Genomic DNA, 12,388 nt, shown 5'->3' on the forward strand with positions numbered 1-12,388 from the left:
ATGATTCTGAGCAAGTCACTTAACCCCATTTGCCTCAGTTTCCTCATCTGTGAAATAACCTAGAGAAGGAAATGGCCAACCATTCCAATATCTTGGCCAAGAAAACTCCAAATGGGGCCACAAAGAGTTGGACACTACTAATCAACCAAAAAATAATGTTTTAGGCACCTTTATACCAAGCACATATATCATTATTTAAATTTCCACTTGCCAGCCACTTAGGAACTCTGTAGGATAGATGTTGTAGTCATCTATCTTCTCCCCTTACCTTTTGTCTCCACTCTGAATTTTTATGACATAGCTCTCTAGTGCTTCTCCTCCTCCCTGTCTGACCACTCCTTCTCAGTCTTCTTAACTCAGTCATGATCATCCATTTCAAGTCTTATAATTGTGAATATCTGTCAAGGCTTTGTCCTTTGCCATGTTTTCTTTTTATAGTCTCTCATTTAGAGTGTGCAAATTCAACAGAAAAAATGAGAGGTAGCTAGGTGGTACAGTAGATAAGGGTACTAGACCTAGAATCCAAAGATCTGAGTTCAATTCCAGCCAGAGATGCTTATCAGATGTGTAATCCTGATCTTAAGCTTTCTCAGCTTTGATTTCCTGGTTTGCAAAATAGGGATACTAATACCACTTAAACGAGGTAATATTTGTAAATCATTCTGCAAAACCTTAAAGTATTGCATAAATGCTAAATATTATCAACATCATCATTATTATGATGGTGTTCCTTGAGAACAGGGGCTATTTTATTTTTGGTCTTTATAATCCCAATGTGACAATAAATAATATGGAAGGAGCCAGATTTGAAGTCAGAATGACTAGATATTAAATCTAGTCTGTGACAAGAGAAGTCTCTTAATTTCTCAGTTTTCCCTGGCAACTCCCTTAAGCTACAAGTTACATACAAGGGTGGATTATGCTTTAAAAACCAAAAAAATCACAAATCTGAGTCTCCTCCAATTCCTAAATGATACCTTATACTTTGTTGTTGCTCACTTATGTTTGATTCTTCATGACCTCTGTTGGAGTTTTCTCTACCAAGATACTGGAGTTTGCCATTTTCTTCTTCAGCTCATTTTACAGATGAGGAAACTGAGGCTAATTGAGTCAAGTGACTTGTCCAGAGACATCCACCTAAGAAGTGTCTGAGACCATATTTGGACTCAGGAAGGTAAGTCATCCTGATCCTAAGCCAGGTATTCTATCCATTGTGCCACCAGCTGCCCATTTCATAGAGTTGAAATCAAATGCTTACCAAGTTGAATTGTTAACAAGTTATATCCCAAATAAGGGAGAAAATAAGACAAAGATTGCATCTTTGACTTCTTTGCCTCTTACATAGTAACAAACATAATGAAAACAAAGAGATTCCCCCATAAATGGGCATTGGTTAGCTCCGGCGCCATATTGGTAAAGTTGAAAGAGTAAGGGGACCTTATTTCAAATCTCAACCTTGCTGCTTCTCATTTAATCAAGAGGTCAAGTCACTTAAATACTGTGTACCTTAGTTTCCTCACCTGTAAAATGAGAGATTGAATTAGATGATTTTTATTTCACAGTTTCCTCCAGCTCTCAATTTATAACTATGATTTTATGGCCATCCATACATGTATCAAGGGAGAAACATGGCATATTGTAAACTACACAAATTAGCATTGCCTCGAGGCCCATAAAAAAATCAGCTGGGAAAAGGTCCAGCTTTAATCTCATTCACCAACAGAGTAGCAATTGTTCTCCTCTGGGACTGCTTCTCATCTCTATCAGCTGCCTTTTGCTAAGACACAAGCAAACATCAAAAGTCCTGGACAAATTTTGGCAGGTTAGTGAATCTTTGAAGAGGGAGACAGATTATTGGCAATACTCTAGCAACCTGACAAAAGTTATATTCAAAAATAAGAAGGCACAGAACATTCAATGCAGGTCAGACTAATATAACTTTTCCTGGCTATATAATGTCTCACAAATACATTTTGATTTCTAAGCACAATGTTCAGATTCTCAGGATGGAAAACAGGGTTATGGCCCTTTTATACAATTTCATTTATAAAAATTCTGTTTTATTGTTAATACTTTCAAACCAGAAAACAAACCCTCTGCATTTTAGTAGATGAGTTTATATATTATTGTGATCATAAAAAAAAAAAATTAATCACTGGGTTAAAAAAAGAGAGGGAGAGAATCTGTTTTATTTTGAATGGAGAAATAAGTGCGAATTTTTTCCCCTTTTACTTGTGGGAATAAAATTGTATACTTGATAGAACAATGCAGGGCTGCCAAGAAAATAAGATAGAACAGAGAGAAATAGTTTGTGATAAACCCAAGTAAAGCTAGACTTCCTGATAGGCTATCTCTAGCTAATCCACATATGAGTGCTGAATTTAGTTTCCTTGGAGAAATTAATAACTTAATTACTTACATTTTCATTAGGTCTAAGATTAACCCAACTCCCAACTTCTCTCGTCTACTAAAAAGTTGACAAAGCAATGTCACCTTGACCTGGAACTGTGCTTCGGAAAAGCAGCCTCTCAGATCCAGATCCAAGAAGCCTTTCTCTAATCATCAAGCGCTCGGTATCTCCGAGCCGTTCATCAACATTAGTGTCAGGTCACAAATCTCTACAGGCAGACGTATCCATCACATGTAGCAATAATGACAGCAGCTGCAGATCAGAGAAGGTTGGCCCGCCTGCCAAGGGTTCCCACACTTGGAAAAACCAGGAACAAAGACAGCTGATTAACTCATTCTCACACAGTCATTTTAGGTGGTGGCGAAGCTGAGTGCATTTCAAGAGTGATTTCCATTACTTTCATAAGGACGAAAGATAACTTGTTAACAGAAATGCTCCAGGTCTTTCTTTGCAGCATTATTATAGGAAATGCCATAGGCACAGACAACGTACCTAGTCGCACATGATCTGCCAGCTCTCATGTGTCCCAAATTAGCAAAGCTCGATGACATGGGAGATCTTTTCAGGATTTATCTTGTCTCTTCCATGCTTAAGATAAGACCTTCCACAAAGAGTCTGGTACTGGCCAAGAGAGGACCAGGAGGATCTCTTGCTGCTCAAAAAAAAAAAAAAAAATTGGCTTTAGACTATGGGTTTTGTCATTACATTACATTTTCCCACTATTGCTTCAGAATCATATTTTCCTCTTATTTACTTTTTCATTGTTGTTCAATCTGACTCTCCATGCCCCCTTTTGGTATCTTGGTAAAGATACTGGAGTAGTTTGTCATTTCCTTCTTTAGTTCATTTTACAGATGAGGAAACTGAGGCAATTGGATTAAGTGACTTACCCAGAATCATGCAGCTTGTATCTAAGGCCAGATTTGAACTCAGGAAGATGTGTCTTCCTGACTCCAGATCTTGTATTCTATCCACTATGCCATGTAGCTGCCCCTTACTATATACAATTTTTCCTGTATTAGAAAAAGCAACACATTTCTCTTCTTCCTATTCTGCAAATTAGGGAAAATAGACGAGAAGAGCAAACTAGTTGGCTTCTAAGACCCTTTCAGGTCGGAAGATGCTCTGATTTCCTTAGGATGCACATTTTAAGATGGCTTTTTTTTTGTAGACACTAATGCAAAAGAAAGTAAGCAGAATCAGGGAAATAATATAAACACTATCAACCACAATAAAAAGGAGAAAACAAAACAACAAAATAATTTTGAATGCCATGAGGTTATCATGATCAAAAGTGGCCCAGAAAAAGAGATAGGATAAAACCACTATTCTGTTCTCTCCTGAGAGGTAAGAGCTAGGGAACAGTGCATATGATGTCAGTGTTGGTTAGCTTTGTTGGAACAATTTTTTCCCTAGAAGAGACAACTCTCTGGGAGGAGAAACTATTGGGAAATAATAGTGATATGAAAACAAAAGACAGGGGAAAAATTCACATGATAAATTTTTATATATTTAAAAGAAATAAGTTGCATACAACAGATTTACAATTTCATGAATAATCATCTTTTTTATTATTCTACTGTTAAGAAAATGGTGGTTGTACTTCATAAATTAAAAATAGATATTTTAAAATTTAAATAAAAAAGATTGCTTTTATATGGAATAGTAAAAAAGAAGAAGAAGATTATCTCTAGACTCAGAACACAGTTTCAAATCTCTTCTCTAATACTTATTATTTTTGTGATTTGGATAAATCCTTCCATTTCCCTAACTAGCATTTTTGTAATAACATTTAAATATAACTGTAAGGCTGACTAATTGTTTTATAAATATTCTTTCAATTTGTCCTCATAGCCATTCTGGGAGGTAGATGCTATTATTATCCCCATTTTGTGAATGAGAAAACCGAGGCAGAGACTAAATAACTGCACTCCAATGCACTATCCACTATAATATCTAACTCTTTAGATGGCCTCAACTACCACAACTGATAATGAATTCACTGAATTGCTTCTGAAACCCCTCACAGAACTACACTATGATCCTTCCATTAATGCAGTAACTGAGAATTATGGAGCATTTTGTAATTCATGAACTATTTTCTGTACAATGCATTATTCTCACAACAACCCTGTGAGATTAGACAAGGCAAAGTAACAGGCATTTATTAAGAGCTTAATAGATGTCAGGCAGTGTGCTAAGTATTAGGGATGCAAATTCTAGGGGGAAAGAGAGACAAAGAGAGACAGAGACAGAGAGATTCTCTGTCCTGAATGAGTTTATGTTCTAATGACTGAACATAAAACACAAAGGGGAATTTTTAAAAGGGAAGGGAAAAGGGTATGGTGGTAGAAATCCCAAGAAATATAACCAGAAAGGGAATTACCACAGTCATGGTTACCATCATTTTACAGATTAAAAACAAACAAACTGATATTCATTTAAGTTAAGGGACTTGTCCAAGGTCACAGAACCAAGCAAACATCTGATTTGAAACCAGGATTCCTCATTCAATAAATCCAAAACTATACTTTAAATTAAAATAAGGGAAATTCCTTCTACCAAGATAGGAAAGAACCTTCATTACAAATTGGAGCTTTAGAAAGAGCAGCCTAGAGCAGTCCTGGCAAACTCAAGTAGAAAGAATAATCACTAAACTGTTCATAAGATCCCTGAGGTCCATATAGTGCCTGAGAAAACAACTTATTAACCTCTCTGTGTGCAATTGTACTGTTATTTGTTTCTAAAATATTTCTCAATTACATTTTAACTTGATTCAGGAGAGTTGGGAGATGCAACAACTCTGGCCTGGAGTGCAGAAATCACAAGTGACTTGCCCAGATTCACTCACCTCCCATTTGTTAATCAATCACTAAATATTTTTTAAATCCCTACTCAGTTTTCTCATCTGTAAAATGAGCTGAAAAAAAGAAGTGGAAAACCACTGTAGTGACTTTGCCAAGAAAACCAAAATGGGGTCACAAAAAGAGCGCAAAAACACAAAGGGGACATAATTGAAAAATGACTGAACAACAACGAATCTTATCTGGTGAATGAAGTGTTAGGTCTAAAGTAAGGAAGATTCACCTTCATAGTTCAAATCCCAGCTTAGATACTTACTTTTTTATGCATCCCTATTTGCCTTGGTTTCCTCATCTGTAAAACGAACTGGAGTTGAAAATGCCAAACCACTCCAGTATTTCTGCCAAGAAAATTCCAAATGTTAAGAGTTGGACATGATTGAAATGACTCAACAACAAAAGACTTCCTGTAAAAAATGTTTTGTTTTGTTTTGTTTTTTAGCTGACACTCAAGGAACTTTAAAAAGCAAGACAGGAGATTATTCCAGGTGGAGAGGGCAGCCAGGAGAAATGCCCAAAGTTGGGAAATGAAAGTTATTAAGTTGAGGAACAAGTAATGTCTCTGAATGGAAGAATTGTAGGTGGGGGAAAGAAAGGGAGAAGACATAACATCCAAAAAGACTAGAAAAGTAGGGAAAGAAGGCTATGAAGAGCTTTGAATGCTAAGGGGTTTTATATAGGATAGTGTAAAGGCAATGAGCTATTTGAGTTTATTAGGTATGAAGGTAACCCAGTCAGATTTGAGCTTTAGGGGGATCCATTGACAGTTAGGTAGAAAATGGACTTGAATGAGAAAAAAAAAATTCAGGGACACCAGCCAGTAAGACATGGCAGTAGTTTGGGGATGAGGTGATGAGGTGATAAGGGTCTCCTGGACTTTCAAACTTCCAGCAAAGGCCCTCAATTTGGTCCTTCCAAAAAAGGTACAGAGGTGAGCACTGCTTGGGGGGGGGGGGGGGGGAGGGGCTCATGCCCAAGTTGAGTCTGGTGCTTTTCGTGTGATTGTGACATTTCAGAAAGACCTAGGAGACAGTGGGTTATTAGGTGCTGCATGTAATAAATATTCAGTTTCTCTGATTGGAATTAAGTGCTTGTTGAAGAAATGTAGATGTCTTTAAAACTATCAAGATGATCCCAAATGTAAAGAGAAAGAAAACAACAAATAAGTTTCCAATCAGTACACCATCAGCATCATTAAGTACACTCTCAAGGGTCTACTCTTTCTGGGTGGGAGAGGCAGATAAAAAAAAAAAAAACTAAGCCATACTGTTATGACAGCCAATTAAATTTTGGTAGAAGATTTTCATGCTTCCTTCTGCAATTAAAGTCAACAGTCTTATAAATTCAATTCCTACCAAGGGAAAATTGAATGAGAACAGAGGGAACATTTAAGATAATTTCTAATAATAATAATATATATATTGAATTTAACTTAAAAATAAAAGATTAGGCAACAGAAAAGATCAATAAATAGATCAAATAAGACAAACTTCAAACCAAAATTTTTTTTGGTATATTTAATTAGCAAACTGCTCTCTCAAGGACACCTGGTACAATGGAGGCTAGTATGGGATAGGGAAAAGTCTAGAATGCCAAAAAAGACCTGGATTTGAATAGTTTCTCTGCTATTTACTGTTTGTGTGGTCAGGGCAAGTCATTTTATCCTCCAAGCTTTCATTTGCTCATCTATAAAATGAGAGATCATGGTTATACACAGACTTAATTTATTGTTTATTCAGTCATTTCAGTTGTGTGACCCAATCTGGGAATTTCTTGAACAAGATATTAGAATGGTTTGCTATTTCCTTCTACAGTTCATCTTACAGATGGAGAAACTGAGGCAAGTAGGATTTAATGACTTACCCAGGGCTAAGCAGTTAGAAAATATTTGAAATCAGCTTTGAACTCATGTCTTCCTGAGTTTCAGCTGGGCGCTCTATCTACTATACAATCTAGACACTCCTATTTAATGCTAGAAGGAATCTTTAAAATCAAATAGTTATGATACAATGGGATCATAGATCCAAATATAGATTGGCCTGTTAAGGACATCTTCATTTTATGTTTGGGGAAAACTGAGGTCTGAGGAGATTAAAGGACTTTCTCAAGATTTTAGTAGTAATCAGTGATGGAATCAAGATTTGAACCTATTGCTTTTGACTACAAATCAAGCATTATTTTTCCTCCAATTTGCACTGAATGACCTCTGATTCCTTCTAATGCTAAACTTATTATACAAATATTCAATACTTGTTTCTGGAAAAATTTGAATGATTAACCTACTTTGCCTGAGATACTCTATTAAGAATGCCAGCAAAGCTTAGCAAACCCCAATTATCATTCCTTTTATTAGAGTAGATAAAAATTCATTTGCATTCATTCTAATAACAACAAACGACATTTGCATAGCATGTTAAAGTGTGCTAAGTGTTTTATTGACATTACTCCATTTGACCTTCAAAATAACCCTAGGAGGTAGGTGCTACTCTTATTAGTCATTCCCATTTTATGGATGAGGAAACTGAGGCTTGGAAAAAGTAAATCACTTGTTCAGAGAATACAACTAGTAAGTGTTGGGAGCAGATATGAATAGAGGTCGTCATGATTCTAGGTCAAGCAATCTATTTACAATGCCATGCAACCTAGAATATAAATCACTCCTAACTACATTATTAACAAAAGAGTAATACCTATGCCTTTTAACTAGCTTTTTTATAAAGAACAGGAAACATCTTCCCTTTATATCTCCTTGTGATAAAAAAAAAATGTTATTTTCTCACTGCAACTATCCCTGGCAGAACCCTATGCATCCTCAGTCTTATAGGCTTAAGAGAGACCTTCAAGATCATGTAGTTCAACACTTTGATTTTATAGAAAACTGAGCCCAAGAGAAATAAATTGTCTTGCTCAAGGCTTTATAGGTAGAAAGTAGCACATTAGGCATTTGAATCCAGGTGATTTGGGTACTAAACCATTATTTCCAAAACCAATTACAAAAGCCACCCCCTCCATCTTCCTTGATCACCTTTGTCAAATGAAATCTCTCAGTTCTTGGATCTCTAACACAAACTAATTACTATTTTTTCATACAATTCAACAAGCATTTACTATGGAATCACAGAATTAAAAGGGATTCCAGCAATTACTGAATACAAACCATAAGTAAACAAAAGGTCCCCACTGCAACATACCCAACAGTAATGTCCGGGCTTGCTTTCTCGAGGATCTCTCTAGAGTCTGGAGTCTGAGACTGAGCTCGAGCATACTCTCACTGGAGTCTCTCTCCAGTCTGCTCATCCTCAAGTCCTCTCAGCCTTTATACACCTTAATACAATTACATCACTATAGCACACTGAGCATGTGCCAACTGTAGAATCATTACATCACCATACTAAGTATATAATGAACTAGAGAACCATCATCTCATTAATCTCACTGAGTTAATACCCTGCTGTAAGTATCTTTGCCTCAATACTTTTCTCAGAGTTCCCCAATATCTGGGATCCTTTACACCCAATCAGTAGGGAGTCTATTTGAAGAGTATCAATAAAGGGGAAACCATCAACTCCCAATTAGCTTTTTTGACAGCAATATTACACTGTTAACTCCCAGTCTTTATAGATATCTAAAACTCCCAGATCCTTTTCTGAAAAAACTACTGCCTAACCAAGCTTCTCCTATCTTGTACTTGTAATGCTGGATTTTTCCATGGAGCTGTAGGACATAACATTTTTTCCATCCAATGTTTTATTCCACGAAGAATTTTTGTATCTCAACTCTGTTTTCCACTGTGCTCCCAGATTTATGCCAACTTTCCATTTTATGAGAATGCCATCTATGCTGTTATCTAAAGTTATTATTTTTTAAAAAAATAAATAGTCCAGGATCATGAATATATCACAGAATTCAATCATTTTAACCATTGGAAGGAACATCAACTGCCAACTCATACTGGAAGAAAATTCCTGACAAATGGTTGTCTTTTTCTTGAAGATCTCTATGTAAGGGAAACCAATCACTCTTAAGGCTGCCCATTCCATGGTTGAACAGCTCTACTTTGAGGAAGAGTTCCTGATCAACACATTTAAATTCACCTTTTTTGCAACTTCCCTGGAACAACCCAACATCAAATTATTACTTTCAGTACTATTAGTTATTACCCTTTCAATCAATGATTCAACCAGTACTTTCAATATCCAAGACCCTACACAAGATACTGAGTGTACAAAATACAATAATTACCTTCTAAGTAAGACAGATGCTAGAACAAAAAGACAGCTGTTGAGAGCCATCACGGTGTTTTGAGAAGAACTTAGAAAATCAAACAGGTTCAAAATCTATTTGTAAGATTAACAAATTAACCAGGAAGCATCGTGGTGTAGTGGATAGAGCTTTGGAATAAGACTAGTTTGAAAGAGACTTCAAATATTACCTAGTTGTGCGATCTTGGAAAAGTCACTTAACTCTATGCCTCAGTTTCCTCATCTGTAAAATGAGGGGTTTGGCTCTAAGACTGCTAAGATCTCTGCTTTTGAAATCTGGATTTCAATGACTTTTCTGAGCCTCACTTGCCACCTTATACTGTCAACTTGATAGGGCTGTCACGCTATAAACATTTTATAAATTTTAATAGCTGTATAAATAGGAGATACTGTTACACCTCAGTTCTCACAGGCAGCCCATACCAGATGTAGACAGATTTGGGGGAATGCCTCAGTGTAGCTTTGATAACCTTGAGTTCTTACCTAGAAATTCATAGCAGGCAGTGTTTACAGATAAGGCCACTATTTCCACCCTGTTAGCTGTATTCTGCTCCCCCAGGGAAGTAGACAGCTTTCATTTTCATTTTGCAGCAAGCCTGACAAGGCAGAGAAGACCCTGGGCTCTTTAAAAGCATAAACAAGTAGGGTGGATAACAAGGTGATTGCTGAAAGCAGTCTGACCAACAGTTTCAGCTATTTTCAACCAGACAGCTCTTGTGCCCAATATGCCAGTAAGCCATCAATCTGAAGCTCCATGGAGGGATTTGAACTCAACAGGAAAAATTCTGCAAAATAGATTATGTGGCCTCAGAGAAATCAATGAGGTTTTATTTACTTTGTAGAAGGCAACTCCCACTACTACCGTGATCTCATAATGTAAAAGGACTAACTTTTATGTGCTTCTTTTGGGGGAAATAGGCCTATAGAATTACCCAGATGGCCCAGAGATACTGAGAATAGCTAAGGATTCAAAAGCACGATCCTCTGGGCTTCATAAATCAGATGGATTTAACTAAATTAGTTACAAATGCAAGAGAAGAAAAGGAACAGGTGGAAAAGCAGATATGTAAATATTTGAGTAGAAAAAAAATCTAAAAAAACAACTTTTTAGAAATAGATTTATATTATGAATGGAGGGGAGGAAGGGGGCTAACTATTTATATTTATTCTTATAAACTTTCATCCTTGGGGAAGAGATTAGTTTGGCCAGAGATTAGAAGTAGAGGCAATGGGTTCAGTCATTCAGTCACATCTGACTCTTCTTGACCCCATGGACTATAACATATCCATTCTGGCCATAGGGTTTTGTTTTGTTTTATTTTGTTTTAACAAGGATATAAGAGTGGTTTGCCATTTCCTTCCCAATGGATTATGTAACACAGAGCTTAAGGGACTTCTCCGGGGTACAAGGCTAGTCTAGATTTTAATTCCAGTCTTCCTGACTCCAAGGTGACACTCTATCTACTGAACCTCCTAGCTGTCTTCAATAGATAAGTTCCACAGAAGAAAATCTACACTTGGTGTAAGGAAAGACTTCTTGATAATTAAAACTTTCTATGTATTGAATTGCCTGCCCTGAGAAGTTGTGTGTTTCTCTCACTGGAGGTCTTCAAACAAAGCCTATATGACCATTTGTTAGGTCATATATGTTACACATATACATGTATGTAAATATATCTACTAGAGGTAATTCTTCAAGTGTGTTTGGATCAGATGGTCCTTGTGATCCCTTTCAATTTGGAGATTCTTTGCTTTTAGAAGAGATGGTATCATGTGGTATAAAGAGTTCTATGTTTTAGAGTAAGATGATTTGAGTTTAAAACTCTACAGCTTACTGCCTAAATGACTTTGAGCCAGTCATTTTCTTCTCTGGGAAATGAGAAAATTGGACTGAGTGCCCCAAGATGCTTTTTCATAGGATAACTGATATTATCATTCCATGAAGTCTTGACCTCTGAACAAAGGCTGTCCAGCTCCCAGGATAGATTAAGTTGTAGTAAACATAGAGTAGTGCAGAAAGTAGCCAAGAGTCCAGTGTAGGTGTCCAGCCTTTAATGACACACTCCGCCATAGTTCTGCACATCAGAGCTTGAGAGAGTTATATCTTTTTTAAGTCAGAAGACAAAAGCAGAGATGGAATCAGGAAAGAAACAACAAGGTCACCCTTCTATGGATTTAAGCACTGGAAAGAAGCCAGCTAGATAAAGGAGAAAGATTAAATCAATTAGCCTTGCTGTTCATCCTTTGTTTGCAAAGAAGCCCAATGACATCACAGAGTCAGAGTACAATATGTTCCATTGTGGCTGATCAGACCACATATAGGGCACAAGTGGTCCATGGGAATATTTAGGGAGGAAGTGGTTCTGGATTTGTCCAGCTCACATTTTATTTGTGCATCTATCATTCTGCAGTGTTCATGAAGCATTCTTCAATGTGAGCAAGTCATGCTGGACAGTTCTGTACCAGTATTTACCATGTCTCAGTGAGTTCTTCAGAGATACCTTGAGAGTGTCCTTCTACCACTTCTACCGACTGCTATATGACTCCTTGCCTTGGGCTAGTTCTCTCTCAGTAAAATAGGCTTTCACATAAGTATTCATATGACAGTGGAACTATGTAGTCAATCCATCAAAACTGCACTCTCTGCAAGAGTTTGAATGTTTAGCAGTTCAGCTCTCAGTGTCCCCTTCCTTAACTTGCCAGATAATCTTCAGGATCTTCGTGAAACAATCCAAGTGGAAGTGGTTCTGTTTTCTAGCATGGCGCTGAAAGATATCCAGGTATCACAAGTATACCTAATAGCAGCCACACTTTCTTTTGGGGCTTCCCAAATGCTGAGTTAACTCTGGCAGCTA

The sequence above is a fragment of the Antechinus flavipes genome, chromosome 5 (assembly GCF_016432865.1).
Source record: "Antechinus flavipes isolate AdamAnt ecotype Samford, QLD, Australia chromosome 5, AdamAnt_v2, whole genome shotgun sequence".
Lineage (NCBI taxonomy): Eukaryota > Metazoa > Chordata > Mammalia > Dasyuromorphia > Dasyuridae > Antechinus > Antechinus flavipes.